This window comes from Raphanus sativus, chromosome 3 (genome assembly GCF_000801105.2).
Source record: "Raphanus sativus cultivar WK10039 chromosome 3, ASM80110v3, whole genome shotgun sequence".
NCBI lineage: Eukaryota > Viridiplantae > Streptophyta > Magnoliopsida > Brassicales > Brassicaceae > Raphanus > Raphanus sativus.
The window spans coordinates 18,602,660-18,618,951 of record NC_079513.1 but is presented as its reverse complement, the minus strand read 5'-3'; the positions used below and the strand labels follow the sequence as shown (position 1 = coordinate 18,618,951).

At 29.1% G+C, this 16,292-nt stretch overlaps 1 long non-coding RNA gene across 1 annotated transcript; it reads right to left on the bottom strand.

Moving 5' to 3' along the window:
* Positions 1-12,781: 12,781 nt before the first annotated feature.
* LOC130509588 (uncharacterized) lies at positions 12,782-14,139 on the bottom strand. Its single transcript, XR_008943617.1, has 5 exons — positions 14,003-14,139; positions 13,825-13,902; positions 13,572-13,733; positions 13,281-13,489; positions 12,782-13,199 (listed from the first exon to the last, which is right to left on the bottom strand). It is a non-coding gene; the product is annotated as an uncharacterized LOC130509588 (long non-coding RNA).
* Between the last annotated feature and the right edge of the window lie 2,153 nt (positions 14,140-16,292).

The following is a 16,292-nucleotide window of genomic DNA, read 5'->3' as shown; positions in this document are numbered from 1 at the left end:
TACACCTGTAAATCAAAAGTAGGTGAAGAAAAAGAATCAGTAACCAGCGAAAATAAAAATGACTTAGTCTCAAACAAGCTACTAAATCTCAATGTTTAAATCTACTCAAAATTTGGAAACAGCGCCAATTTGATGTTAAGAGTTTTCAAGGCTCCTAAGACAAATGATGTAGTATAAAAGATTGTCAAACCAATTCTAAGGGATTTAAAGCAATGAGAATGCAAGTGCCTATTTAATCTAAGTGCAACCAGAGATTTGAATGATTTTAAATTACTACTAATGATTGAATGCAATAAAAGAATTATACTTTCTTAACTAATGGAAAAGAGAACTCATGGGTGTAGGGAATTTGACCTTGGGTGATCAAGTTTCGAACTAAGAAATGCAAATGATCAATCAAACTATCAACCTTAAGCCTAAACACAATTCTAAGCAAGCTCTATGTCTAGATGAATGCTCATTTGCTAACACATCTCAAACATCAAATGTCTTTGGTTGAATAATATGAAAGCAATCATTAAGAACAAGTCTAATAGCTATCTTAGCATTTTTAACAACAAATGTCTTTGGCAAAGTACACTAAAAACTTAGGAGAGTTGTCTCAGACATTTCATCAAACACCTTTTGGGTGGGAAAAGCCTAATGATCAACTTTTAAATAGCTAACTCAAAAGATGCATTATGAATACTCTACTAGCAAGGAATAAGAATGATCTACACTAAAACATCCTAGAACTAGCCTAATCACCCTTAATCTCCCTAACCCATGAATTCAAAAGATGATTACTCACTAATCTCCATGATTTCTCTTAAATCCATGGTGGATTTCAGATTAATCATGTAGAGAAATAGATAAGAAATCAACAGAAACACAAGAACATAACAAATCAAAATCCAAAAGAGATGAACTTTTCTTGAGAGTTTTGTGTTCTTCCCATAAAAAAAAGATAGAGCTGCCTCCATAGGCTTACAAAGTACTTAAACTTAGGTTTAGAAGTCTAAAAACGTGCATAACAAATTGCAAAAAGGTCCTTGAAAAATAATAAAATCGTGCAGCAGATAACGCGGAGCGACCTCAGAGGGTCACTCCAGGAAGTCGTTCTAGGGTTGGGAGCAACCTTGGGGGGTCGCTCTGAGAGGTCGCTCCAGCCTCCATTTTTGTGTCTCCGGGCGATGAGAATGCGAGCGACTTAGGTAGGTCGCTCTGGTTGGGAGCTACCTTAGGGGGTCGCTCCAGAAGGTCACTCTGCTGTTCTCGAGCAGGATGGATATGCCTCTAGTAAATTGATCATAACTCCTCCATTACATCTCCAAATGAATTGAAACCACTTCCATTAGAAAGCTAGCTCAATTTCCAGTGTCTTAACAAAATCTTAGCAACAGAAGATTTCTCTAAGGCCTCCATCCATGCTCATCTTTCAACCCCTTTTTGATCACAATTCTTCCAAATGTTTCCAAGAACTTCATGTGGTGTCCCAATACCTACTAAAGGGCGGAACAATCGTTTGTTTTAAATTTATGCTCTTGTTCGATTTTTCATAAGTGTGTTTAGGCATGAGTATCTGGAATGAGATCGATTGTCATAAAGACTTATGTATGCGAAATGCAATCTGAACAGGTCTAAATATTATTCTATATGATGAAAATGCATATAAATAAATAGCTAAAACAATATAAATATGCAAGATATCAATTGCTATGTAGAGTTTATTTGTATACGTCCGATTTTAGTAGATACTTTGACATGTTCGCATAAACAAAACTGCTAAAGATATGAAAAGTATATAGCTAACCAGTTCTGAAAAAGTTGAAATATGATCAATATTCCAATGTCTGAAGATAGTGGAGATGCAACTGTTGAAATCTTATTGGAATGACTAATCATTTTTCAAAAGTTGAGTTTATCTTGTAGAATATGTTTCCATCACTTATATCATCGTTTGAGCTTAAAGATTCGTATGCTTACCAATATATGTAACGTCCTCATCGTCTCCGCTAGTGGCGCCATGTCTGTTCACTTGTTTGTGGGTCTTTTTTTTTTTTGTAAAAAGGCTTTCATATTAAATAGCAAGAAATTACATGTATGAGCTTTCACTCATAAGTTTGATAAAGTTTAAAACACAAAGCAAAGGGATAAAGAGACCCTAGATAAAGATTCACATTTGAATCTTAGACAACAAGATAGTTAAAGACAGTAACTAGACTAATATGGTAGGTGCGAGTTTCATTTTTTGAACGTACAAAAAAACTTATTTACTGATCTGCAATAACTTAATAATTTTATTGTTTAATTTGTCTTCATTTGCATAGTATCATTGACTATATTCCGATATGCTATCCATTTTTACTATTTCAACATAATATGTTTTATTTTTTGAAAAAAAAAATAACCGAAAATATATATGTATTTTAGTTACATAGATAAATAAATTAATTTTATAGAACATAAAGCACGATGTTACATTATGTTTTGATTTCAATATATTGAATATTATAGATAATACCTAGAATTTCAATATATGTATACTTCACTAATCAAATTAGTTTCAGACTAATATACATGTACTTATTTTTAACAAAGATTAATTTGTCATTTAGATAATGTATTTGCCTCCTTTTTTCTTTTTCTTTTTCTTTTTGTGGAGGACTATGATTAATGTCAAATAAAGTGAAAAATTGGTTGCAAAATAGAAATCATTAAATAAATGGTAGTGATGAGATTAGTCATCATCATGTTTTTTGATATGCTATGATGATCCACTGAAAAAAATTCTAATCGCAATTGATGCGTGGAAGTTTCTCTTTCGATCGAAATCATGACTAAGGACATAACGAGAACATATATTTCGTACTCTATTGATGGATTTGTTAGAAAAAATGAACATAGTTTTCTCTAATATTTGGAATTTTGAAAACAACTATTAATAATTCTGATGGTCTAAACATTACGTCAAAATACTTTTAGTTATTTCATCTCTTTAAGATATAAACTAAAAAAATGAACATAGTTTTCTTTAATATTTGAAATTTTGAAAACAACTATTAATAATTTTGATGGTCTAAACATTACGTCAAAATACTTTTAGTCATTTGTATTTTGCTATAGCAGAGATTTTAAACCATAGATCACAAAAAATTCAATGTTATTTCTTTAACAATTTTAGTTTTTTATAATCTTTTTAAAAAATTCAAAATATAACATATACAGAAAAATCTAACTTTTTATTGTATAGTTCATTGGTTGTTTAATTTATTTTAATAAGATATAATTTAAGAAAGGATAGAGAATAGAATAGACTTTTTATTATATATTTACTATTCAAAGTCATTAATTTTCATATATATATTTAAGTCACATTAAACAATTCTGTGATTTTTATATAAGAAAACAACAAAAAATATTAATTATTAATTTACGGTTAATTTAATTAAAAACTTATTATATATTTAGGGTATTTTCTAAAAATTCTAAAACACGTGGTTACAAAAATGTTGTAATATTTTTCTTTTAATATATAAGAGATCTGTCTTGTTTATATTTAATGCCTCATGTTTTTTTTTAACTAATGATAATGAAGGTCTCGTGTTTATACAATAAAATTACACAAATTTCTATTAAACCCTAGTTACTCACCTCAATTTTTCTTAAGGAGCGAAACTATCCTTTTAAACCATTAAACCAACTTCTTTCATCCTTCTAGTAACATATAGTCAGAAATCGGAACATAACTGCAAGTCTGTAACATATGTTTTTTGTAAACTGGAAATCAGAAATCATAAAATGTTAGAAGTTCAAAAGTTAATACTTTTTTTTTGTTTTAAAATGTATGATTTTTTTTGGTGCAAATGTTAAGAATGTATGATGTTTTAGACATATTATCTTTTGTCTAAAATAATACTATTAAAATATAAAATAAAAATTAGTTTAAGAAACAGGAAACAAAATACTATTAGCTTCATAAGTTTTTAATAAAGTTAAAAATTTACCTAGAAAAGTAAAAACAGTTTACATATTAAAACATTAAGAACTTTTTAAAACATCTTATATATTAAAACAGAAGTCATGACTTCTTTCATGTGTGATTTTTTTAAATTGGACCATCATTTAGGAAGTTTTTAATTTAAATTATCTCTTATGGGTCACAACTTTAAATGCTTCTATAATGTAACATTACAATTTATGTCAATAATTTTTAGCACAAATCACATATTCTTATTAATGGTTTAAATTTTAATCTACACCCCCTTTCATAGATGAAACATTTAACCTCTTTACATATCGTATATTATATCTTATTTTTATCTATTATATAATCACAATCAATCATGTTAATATTTTTTTATCATATTGAACTTAATATGGTAAAATTATATTAAATTGATAAAATTATATTAAATTGATAAAATTATATTAAATTGATAAAATTTTAAATTTTATTTTCATAAATAGAAAATATTTATGTTAAAAATAGAATATGACAGAACGACTTAAAATTAGCAGACTATATATTACATGTATAAAAATAAAAATATCTTTCACTTTTGTAGATATAATAATTATTGTGTAAAATGAATAAACATAGAAAATACTGCTAAAAAATCCATTTTGAAAGACGGGTAAAAATTTAACATCAATTAAATAAAAGTAATTTTTAAATATGTTTTTCATGCACATATTAATATGTTTAATAACTAAATGCAAATACAATAAGATAAATATATTATAAGAAGCAACAAATACGTACGACAGTTTAAACAGTTGATTATTTACAACATGCAAACTATACACTAGTATATTTGAAATAGTTTTATAAATATTTAAATGTATGATTAAAATTAAAAATATATACTACTAATGCTCTAAATATATATATATATATACATATAAAAATGAAAATAAAACCGTATACATTAAGAATTAAGATACATTAATAAACGCAAAGACTGTACTACAACTATATTTCAGAAAGAAAAGTCACACATGTGGTTTTTGTTGCACATGGACCTCTTCAACCAGAAGTTTACTCCTTCAGTTCCAAGAACCATCGGTTCTATGTTTTTCCCTTTTCTTTTAAGATATATCATCGTACATACGTTTGTTCTAGAATTGCGTGTAATTTAATATTGGCAATTTATTTTTTGCTTATTTTTTGCAATTTTATTCATTTGTTTTTGGGCTATCTGTGTCGTTCCTTTATAGGACAAAGGCACGAACATTGCTTTAACTATAAAGTCGCAACCCAAGTTGGCTGTGGGGTTGCCTAAAATGGGAAATTAAGAAAATAGACTGGAAGAAACATTTAGTGTATTCATAACCCGCACGAGTATTTTATTTGTTATTTAAGAAGTTATAGTGAAATTGCTATCTCGACACCGGTTATAAAAAAAACTAGAGTTTTGACCTGCATGTCTATGCAGGTATATTTTTCATTTTATAAATATATAACTAAATATTTAAATATATAATTTACATTTTAATGTTACTATATATTGTATAGTTACATAGCTTTATTGTTTTAAGTTTCTTATTTGACATAATTAATATATAATGATTTGTTATATGTATTCAAATTGGTTTTTTTATTATTACACCTAATATATTTTAAAGTTTGGTACAATAAATTCATAATTTGGAATTATTAAATAGAAAATCACGTACAAGATATATTTTAATACAATTCTACATTTTGCATACAATATATTTTTAAAATTTATTTAATTATACTATAGAAATGATATTTTTTGAATAATTTATGTTTTCAAATTTTATTTTAAAAATATACTTTAGCATTTATAATGTTATTATAGTGCCTAATTTTATATGTAAACACATTATTCTGTTTAATCAGTTCAGTCCTAATATTTTTTAAAAATTATGCATTACAATATCTATTATATTATTTTAGTAACTTTATTGATATATGATATTTTTTGATGTTATAGTATTAAGTTAGTATTATTTTTTTAATTTTTTATTAAATTAAGATTTTATATATTATATTATTTTAATTTTTACAATTGTTAGTTTTCCGTTTTTCATTTAAAAAATATACTCTAGGACCTAATATTTTATATTTTGTAAAAAAATTGAATTTATCATAATGATTTTAGAAGATATATTTTTAATATTTATATTTAATCAATATAAATTTGAAAATTTACGTAACTATTTTGAGTTTGGAAGATTATATGACTTTTAATTCTTCTTGTTATTAAATTAGTGTATTATTTTGTTTAATAAATATTAAAATTTTCAGCAACTTTTTCATATTTTCAAAAAAAAATGTTATAATTTTAAATAAAGAATAAATTTATTTTTAAAATTATTTTCTATTGAAAAATATTTAATTTTCAATTTTTTTAGTAGCATAGTTTTTAAATATCACATGAATTACAGGTTAGTTGTATAATTAATATTTTGTTGATAATTATCTTTAGATGATATATTATTGGGAGTTTTAAAATAAGTAAAATAAAAATATATTATTATTTTTAGATAATATGTTGTTGTGAGATAGAGAATATACGTTAGCAACTCGTTTTTAAGGTGTAAAAATATTACATGATAGAATTTCTAATTTAATACAATATATTTTAAATATATAAAATTTATAAAGTATAGCATATCTTAATATTTAATTAACATTAATTTATAATAATTTATAATCACGAAATTAGGTATTATTTATTTCATAAAAGTTATTTAAAAATGTTTGGTAAGATTTTATTAGATTTTTTCAGATTTTTTTTTTGATATCCTTATTAAGTATTAAGATATTTTGAAAATAATATATATTTAATTAATTAATGTAAATAATCAAATCGTATTAACTAATTAATGAAATGGTCCAACATGACTTTTGTACAGTAGATTTTTTTGTACTTCTCTTTTAATAGAGAAGACTACCATCACAGTGCTAAGTAATATATGTGTATATATATATATATTTTTTTTTGCAAAAATATAGGTGTATATATCGTTTATTAGTTGCGTCCACAAAAAATAGGATGATGCATACTAGACAATACAGAGAGAAATGGGTTAAATTAAGATAGAATAGAGAAAATTGAAGCTTTTGATAGTCAATGAGTTTTAATTACTATTTTGTACTGCTTTTCTCATCATCCTAGATTCAAAATAGATTTATCTAGTTTTCATGTATATTTCAACTAATCGAAGTTCCATATCCGAATAAATCGATCTAGTGTACCGTGGATTGTGTGTCTCTTGAGAACATATGAACATGACGCAGCAACTTGAGAGTCAATATCATTTGGAATCATAAGGAAAAGACAAAAGGAGATTCATGATATGTAGTTTGTAATCAAATGTTCAGGATAAATGATGGATATGACTTCACGCTTGTAAATATATTTACTGATAACGTATATGACATTCAAAAATGACTCTATGCATGTGTGTATATAATATATTTGTATCAGTATACATATGTTTGATTGAATTGATCTTGTAAACGTTCCAATTTGTAAGTTTTTTTTAGCACATTTGTAAGTTTGTTTTAGGTTGTAACCTACACTCTTCTCAGAGAAAGTTATATCATAAGTTACAAAAAAAACAAAATGATAAAGTTATATACTGTAAAGTAGAATTAAGCACTGATCATGGTTTTATAAAGTGATCAATTGTTAATACTTTATACGTTTATGGAATAAAATCAATATGCAGAAAAGTTAGCTAATATTTTTCTTTATCGGAAGAAGTAGGCATTTTGCTTAGCAGTCGATTGAAATCTTATGATGTGGAAAAAATATTGAGTCATTATATAAATATTATTCCTTCGGTTTTTAAAAAAGACATATTTTAAAATTTTCACATATATTAAAAACACATTAAAATTTGATTGTAAATGTATTGATTTTTGTAAATAATAATTTTTCATAACTTTTAGCCAATAGAAATCCAATAAACTCATTATATTTTTTGAAATTTACAATTTTCCATTGAATATTACTTTGAAGTGATAAAAAGTGTATACTTTAGAAACAATTTTTTTTTCAAAAATATGGATATTTCTGAAACGAAAAGAGTAAAGCATATGGTCGATTCCAAAAGAATTGTGTCTTTAATTTTTTTTCTTTTCCATCTACTTTTTATTATTATTATAAACGGGTGAAGCCCAAACAGAAGAAAGCCTATACAACAAATCCATGGACCCAAGATCACAAACCGAAAGCCCAAACAAAATGACAAAAATAGGATATACACAAAAACCTGAAACCCAACCAACCTAAAAGCCCACACCGTGTTTATTGCGTGAGTATGGCACATGTTTGTCCTTCAGACAACGAGAAACACGTGTCTCAATGACCTCCACATCTTCACTGCCAAGAAATTCATTGCCGGAGAAACTAAACGACTTGCCACCAGAAGGATACCGAAAAGCCACCACGACTAATCCTCTTCAACACAACATACGAACCGGAAACCGCCATTCCACCCTGAACATCCAACGCTACTACTCAGAGTCACTTAGAAACACTTACGGATCTACGAAACCAACAAAGAAAACTTTAACTGTCTACTATCAAGCTTTAGCCTCCGAGTTACTTGCATGCGCCACAAACCAAGTGGTGAAGAAGAGTTATCGGAGGATGAGATCGAGAGGCATGAAATCAATGGAAGCTCTGTTTCGTAGATTCTGGAAAAAGCCAGCGATAAAGATGCTAGAGAAGCTTCTACTCCGGAGTCACCAAGCCGGCGAAATCGATGCTAAATCAAGCCACCGCGTCCCAGAGACATAGCCAGGTCACCACCGATGGAAAAAGTAGCACCGGAAAACAACAAACTTTAAAACAAAACAAATAAAGCAAAGATAGATCCGACCGACGATGGCTATGGGAACCCAAACCGTCGGCTGGAGAAGCTGATCGATTCTCCTCCTTTTTTTTTCTTTAGCTCTCACTTTTTGGACTCCAATTTTATCAGTTCATTAGACCACTCAACTTTTTTTTTTTGAACAACCATTAGACCACTCAGCTAATTTACTAATTTACGGCTAGTTTACACAAGAATCTAGATTATTTTTAAAATATTTAACTGCAAAACAGTAGAATGACAATATATTATAAAAATGATATAAATGTAAAAGTAATTTATAGAATTTACAATTGACTGAAGAAGAATAGAATCATTTCACTGTTGTAAAATTTACCTGTTACAGACTTACAGGATCCTTAAAAATACGTGAGAGAGATATGCTGTGACGAATTAACTGGAAGTAAAATATATAAAAAGAAATGTTGGCCGTGAAGACGAAAAAGGGTGTCGTTTTAGGGAGACAAAACGACAAGGGCGCGTGGAGAGAACCACAACTTTTTATAAGTAAACGACACGTTGTTCAACGGTCTTGGCGGACCACCCAGATGTTTTACCGGTTTAGTGCGTGCAAGACATAAATGCCCTTTTTTCTCTCTCTACACCTTATGCTCTCACGCGCCTTTTCTCACGTTCTCGTACACGTTATATAGCTCTTTTGGGTACTTATGTAAAGGGAGTAAAAACTAGAAATTGAGAGCACATATTGGTTTTTATGTAAAAGGTATTGATATTTGTTTTCAAAATTCATGTTTATTTTTTGTCAGCTTCAAAATATGTTATATATTCCAAATATGTCATATAATTAATTGTATTTAAAAGATCTGAACTGAATCAAATAATAAAGTTATTTGGTATAAATATTCAAACACATTTCAAATACATTGATTATTTGAATATTTTTAAGTTTATATACATATGAACTACACTCATCCAAATTCTGGAGGACGAGATTCAAAATCCACTCAGAAATTTATGATATCCGAACGGGTCGATTTTTTTTTTTGGTATCAACATAAAACAAACTTATGAAGATTTTGCAAATCAAACTGAAAACTATGCATCTATATAGACGAAAAACGACGGTTGTATCTTTACACTTCGTACGAGGCTGTTCACCTTTGAATTAATTGTCCGAAGTATATAAATGATCTCTGAGTTATGAAAATTGTCTCTTAGAATCTTGATATCTTCTAAGTAGCTTACAAAGGTTGATCATTTTTTAGGTTCTCATGTATTCTATTACCTAATGAGAACTTCTACTTCCGAACAAAGAGGTGAAAAACTAGCTCGAGTATTTCTAGATCAATCCATCAAAACCTTTTGATGTATTATACCAATCTTGCCCCAAATAACTTTACTTATCTTTCCATGATGCATCTGTGAAACACCATCTTTCGGATATGGTAGGTAGGGTAGTAGCCTCCCTTTCTCTTTGTGCAACAGTCCTTTGTGTATGAAGCATGTGCTTCTGCCCAAAATAAAGATTTTATTTCTACCAACTTAATTGTGTCCCTGAAATCAATGTCTATACTACTGAAAACTTTATTATTTTCTCCTTTCCTGATATACATAAATAAATATCGATGCAAATTGGTTATCATCCATTTTGGAAAAAACTCTCGAACATAGATTGCCCATATTTGCAAAAAGTGATTGTGGAAGAAAAATATCCGGATTCGAAGAGATCCTTGAAAGTGCCAAAACTTGAACCAACAAAAAACATTTAAAACACATTATTTATTGATTCATCTGATGCTCCACATCGCAACAAATATCATTCTAGGTCTAATTTAGACCCGCTAGAGTGATATTTAGCGGGATCTAATTTCAAAACCCAAAAAACCTGATACCCCAAAAAATGATCCGTACCTGAATATCTACATGAATGTCCATGGCTAACTGATTCTATAAATGAATTAAAACCTTTTTGTTAACTGTTTTGAATTCTTTTTACGAGCAAAATCATTTAAACTTATCGAATTGTTATGGTTAATATGTAAAATAAATGATGTTGAATTACTATGGTAAAGATAATTAATGAATTAGTTAGGAAAAGTTAAAAAGAACGTAAAATGTAATAAAATAATTTAAAGTAAGTAATTTATATTTTGTACTTTTATAATAAATGATATCGAATATTTGAAAAAAAACAAAATAAAAATGGTTAGAATGTGTTAAAAAAAAGAAATAAAAATATAAGAAAACACCTAAACTTAGGAAAATATTGTTTAGTACTTCGACTTTAATAGAATATAAACTTTAAATAAAATGCAAAATAACAAATTTAGGACATGCTAGAAAAGCCATTAGTATTGGCAAAAGACTTGAATTTTCTCAAAATAAATTTTAATATTATAAAAAGTTACTCAATAAACAATTGACACATATTAATTGGGTTTTAAAAATTTAGGGCATACACATTAATTTTCTCAAAAATTTAAATTTTAATAAATGACCAATAACCATTTGAAAAATATTAGATGGATTTTTCAAATATTGTTTTATACAAATATTCTTTTATTCTCTCTCCTTTTGATTTTTTATTGCTCAAATATTTTTGCGAAAGTCACCATTGCAAGTGTTCAAAGAGCATTAGCTTTAGTGAGTTTTATAAAAGGATTATATATATAAAAATAAATTTTAAATATGAACAAATAGAAAAAAATTGTAAAGAAAAGTTGAAAGAATCTCTTGGTTAAAGGACTACTAGAACTTAAAAAAAAAACCTTAATGATATTTCTCTATCTCACAACAAAAAAAGGAAGAAAAGTTAAAAGAATCTCTTGGTTAAAGGACTACTAGAACTTTAAAAAAAAACCTTAATGATATTTCTCTATCTTACAACCAAAAAAAGGAAGAAAAGTTATCTATCTTATGTTGGCTAATATAATTTATACTAGATCTTGACCCGCCCAACCGGGCGGATATTTATTTTATGTTTTTAGTTTTTTATTTATAAATGATATATTTGTAATATTTAAACATAAATTTATATTGAAAATTAAAATTTGTAGTTATAATAAAAATTAAAAGTTTAAAAACATATTTTGATATAAATTTTAAATTCCTAAATTAAAATAATATAGAGATGGGTCATAATTTTTCCAATTCCAAAATCTTAGCATTCTTAATAACAAATAAAATAATTTATAAATACATAAAATATATAAACATATTTGAAATTAAAATAAATTTGTTAAAAAAAAATCTTACGCCATTGTTGTTTATTTCTATAGTTTGACCCGTGATCGTATAAATATTTGCTTTCACTTCAATTTTTTTCTTTGTTCTAATGATATATATATATATATATATATGTGTGTGTGTGTGTGTGTGTGTGTGTGTGTGTGTAAATTAATATGTATTACATAATTGTTAGTATAACATTTTAAAACAAAAAAATTTATATATTACTTTAAATAATTATATTATGTGATTTTAATCGTCTATTATATCACTGTGTATCATATAAAAATCTAATATTTATAATTAATTGGACTTATATTATAAAAGGGTTATACTAACAATTTTTAAATAAAATATTTTATATTTTATTTATATGATATATAAATTGATTTTGATGTGTATTTTTTATTTTATTATTTTTATTAATAAATATTGAAAATATTAAATGTTAACAAAAAATCTATTAGGAAATTTATTTTGGTTAAGATTCATTATATTAAAGAAATCTATTATTTAAATTAGGAAAATACATGAAATACTTAAATCTATCATTTAAATAAGGAAAATACAAAATTCTCTACTATCTTTGTTACTAAACAAAATTTAATTTTTTTAAAAACCCATATCCCTGTTACCAAACAAAAGCTTAAAGTACTTCTACTTTAATAAGATAGATAGATATTAAAAGTAGTTGTGAGAAACTTATGCTCTAAATAGTCCCAAATCCAACTCAACATCAGAGCTAACGTTTTATTTGTTTCTTTTTTTTTTTTTTAACATCAGAGCTAACGTTACCAACAGAACGAACATATTTTGAAGGTACAAATAGAGGAATCAGAACTTATTAGATTGAGGAAATAGAGTAAGAAAGTGTGTGCGAGTGTGAACGCTTCTGTTCCAGGGAGCACCACCTAACAAATTCTCCCTATCGCTGCGAAAGTTATGTCGAGATACAACAAAATTTGAGCCTCAAGAGGGAGGTATAACCGGAGATGACCCATTTGCAATTTTGCTGACTTGAGTTCTCTAACCGATTCTTCACGAGCCTTGACCAGAGTTATCATCGTCGTTGGCTTTTTCGTCATTAGGAATACCAAATATCCGTAGGTTACTGTCCATTGAACCAACTGCAATGTATCGTGCATCTGAACCAAACTTCACACATGTAGCTTTACCTGCAAGTTACAAAGGTCCTGGGCTTGACAACATAATCGCTATGTGACCATTTATAAAGAGTTCTAGGCAATGAGTTTTACCAGTGCCGGAGAGATCTGGGAGTGTCTTGATAACGTTCCATTCAGCTTCCACACTCGCCGTCTGGTATAGTCTACAGCCGTAACAAAACATTTTAGTTAAGTAGTACATGAACATAAGTGAAGGTTACTGGATTGCATATTCTCTTTTAGCTGAGCTTGGTCTCTTTGGCCCATTTAATTCCAAATGCGCATGCGCACCCACCTGATGTCTGAGGCAGTAATACCAAGATAAGATCCACTAGGGTCAAACTCCACTGCACAACAAAAGGGTATTTTTTTTCATTCAGTTACCTTATACATGGAGATTTCTCTATCAACAAAACGACTAGAACGCTACGGCCAGGAACGGGATACAGTAGTTGCATATCAGAATTTGCATCTGCGGATAAGAATGACTTGGAAGTTCCTTAACTTGCGCAGGTCCCTCAACTTAACACCATCCTCGGCAGCAGTCTGTACACTTGCAGAATTAGAAAAAAAAGTATTGATGTACACAGAATCGTAGTTGCACAAACACTTCTCAGAGTTTGTTCAAAGTACTAACCGCGAGGAAATAACCATTCTCGGAGAATGATATAGAGGTAGCTTCACCGGTGTGGCCATCAAACTTCGCCACATTTGCCTATCATCCAATACAAAAACGAATATAAAATTAAGGGTAGTGGAGATGTTTTAATGATTTTAAAGAGGCAATACAATCCGGAAGGCCAGAGGTTTTTTACCTGACTTTTAACATCCCAAATCTTGACAACAGACTGAGAAGTACCGGTTCCAAGAATGAGACCATCGGGATGAAAAGCAGGAGCCGTGTAATCTACCTTCTCCGAATCATCAGATACCTGAATAATCTACCTTCTCCGTGTCATTTGAATTCAGAAAAATAAATGCAATCTAATATACTTAAATGATAACTAAATCGACTATATATAATATAATTAAACTAATGTAATATTATTAATAAACTAATGTAATATTATTAATATAAGTTATGCATAAAATTATAAATTATTTTAAAACTAAAGTATATAACAATCAATTATTATAGTATATTTACTTTATAAATATTTATTTTCATGCATGGACACGGAGAAATCACCTAATTGACAATATAAGTGAGAACGGTCAAAAAAATATAAAAAATAAAAGATAAATAAAATAAAATAAATAATGTGAGAGATAAATTAAATAAAATAAAAATTAAATAACTCAGAATAGATATAATTATCATGAATGAATCCAACAGTGAAATTCTCTCTCTAGTCTTTAATTCTCTGCCTTCTCTCTACCGTCGTCCATCGTCAACAGTGTTTCCGGCCGACGGCATGGCTCCCACAGTCGCCGTCGGTCCGGCTCTATTTTTGTATTTCTTTCTTTTTCCTTGTTGTATGTCGTTATCAGCGGAGATGGGATATTCGGGTTCCCTTTTAATAGAACCAAAATCGAGCACCGTTCTTTTTGTTCATGGACACGAACCAAAATGGCGATCTTGTCAACCAGCTCGACCAAACCGAGGTTTCACCATCAGTTCATGAAGATCACCCGACCAACCAGCCCGACCAGCCCGCGTGCGTCCTTGTCCTTACACGATGGACCCGATCATCATGGATGAACCTGGACGCTTGGATGAATCTTGACCAGTCTACATCAGAATCCACAATCTTGACCAGACTTCATCATTTTCCGCAACCTTGACCAAGACTACATCAATTTCTACAACTTTGACTCTCTAATAATTATTTAGTCAAATGTTGTATTTTCTAGACATCTTTTTCCGCACTTTATTTATGTTTCTCTTTGACTACATCTAGTATAAATATGTAGTCACTTTCATGAATAAAAGCAGATGAATTTGGTTGTTTATTTTTGTTCTTCTTCTCTGAGTGAGAGAGAGTTCTTTAGCTAGTTCATCGGTTTGAACCGGCTTGTTGATGTGGTGGTCAGCCAATCATCTGTGTGTGTTATTTGGTGGTTAGCCAACACAGTCATCCGTTCTTTGGTGGTTAGCCTTAGATCGTTGGTATATCAAGAGTCATTCCGCACCTCTTGACGATCTTATCATTCCATCCCAGTTCCAGAAGTGCTCTTGCCTTCTTGGTTCATATCCAACATCCGGCCAAAGCCATCCTTCCCGATTTTGGGTCTATCATTTGGTATCAGAGCCACTTTGGCTGGTTTGTTTTCTATCTTCTTTTCACCTTCTCATCTCTTCATCATTTTCTGTTCTTATTTCTTTTTGGATCCGGGCTGTTCCTTTACTCCCTTGTGATCGCCATATAAAAAAAAAGAAAAAAAAAGAAAAAAAAAGAAAAAAAAAAATCGATAAAAAAAAAAGCGAAAAAGTAAAAGTCTTGGCTTGAATCACTTCTGAAGAGAAATCCAGGGGGAGTGGTGGAAGAGAAAGCCTGCTGGCCGAGGAGAAATCCGACCTTAGGACAGTTAAGGCGGATCCACACAAAATAAAAAAATCTCTTCATCTTCATTTCTTTTCTTTTTCCACAAAGTTTGTTTTGGGTTTTTGATTGCTGAAATTTTGACTGCCTATCATCCTTTGAACCAGTAAAAGAACTCTGAGTGATCACCTAAAAATCGTGAGCTAAACACTTTGAGAGTGTGAGGATTTTTTATGTGCTAACTTGGTTGTTAAGTGTTTTCAGGATGTTTGGACTTCTCAAGAAATCAAAACCACAACAAGATGTCTACTTTCCTTTTAAAACTGTTTTTGAAAAGAAGCAATTGATTTTTGAAAAGAAACAGTTTGCTGCTAATAGGTTTGATTTTGTGCAGAAAAGGAAGAGACAAAACAAGTCCGATGATGAGAAGTGGGTCAGAAGTGGTGATCGTCCCTTCACCAAAACCAAGAGAAGCAGCCGTGATGTGTTTGATCAGAATAAGATTCAGACTTATGCCAGTTTGGAGAAGATGTTGCATAAGGCGATTCATGCTGTCCGACAACTCAAAAGGAAGGAAAACACCAACACTTCTTCAGCACTAAAAAAACAATGTAAGTCTTCT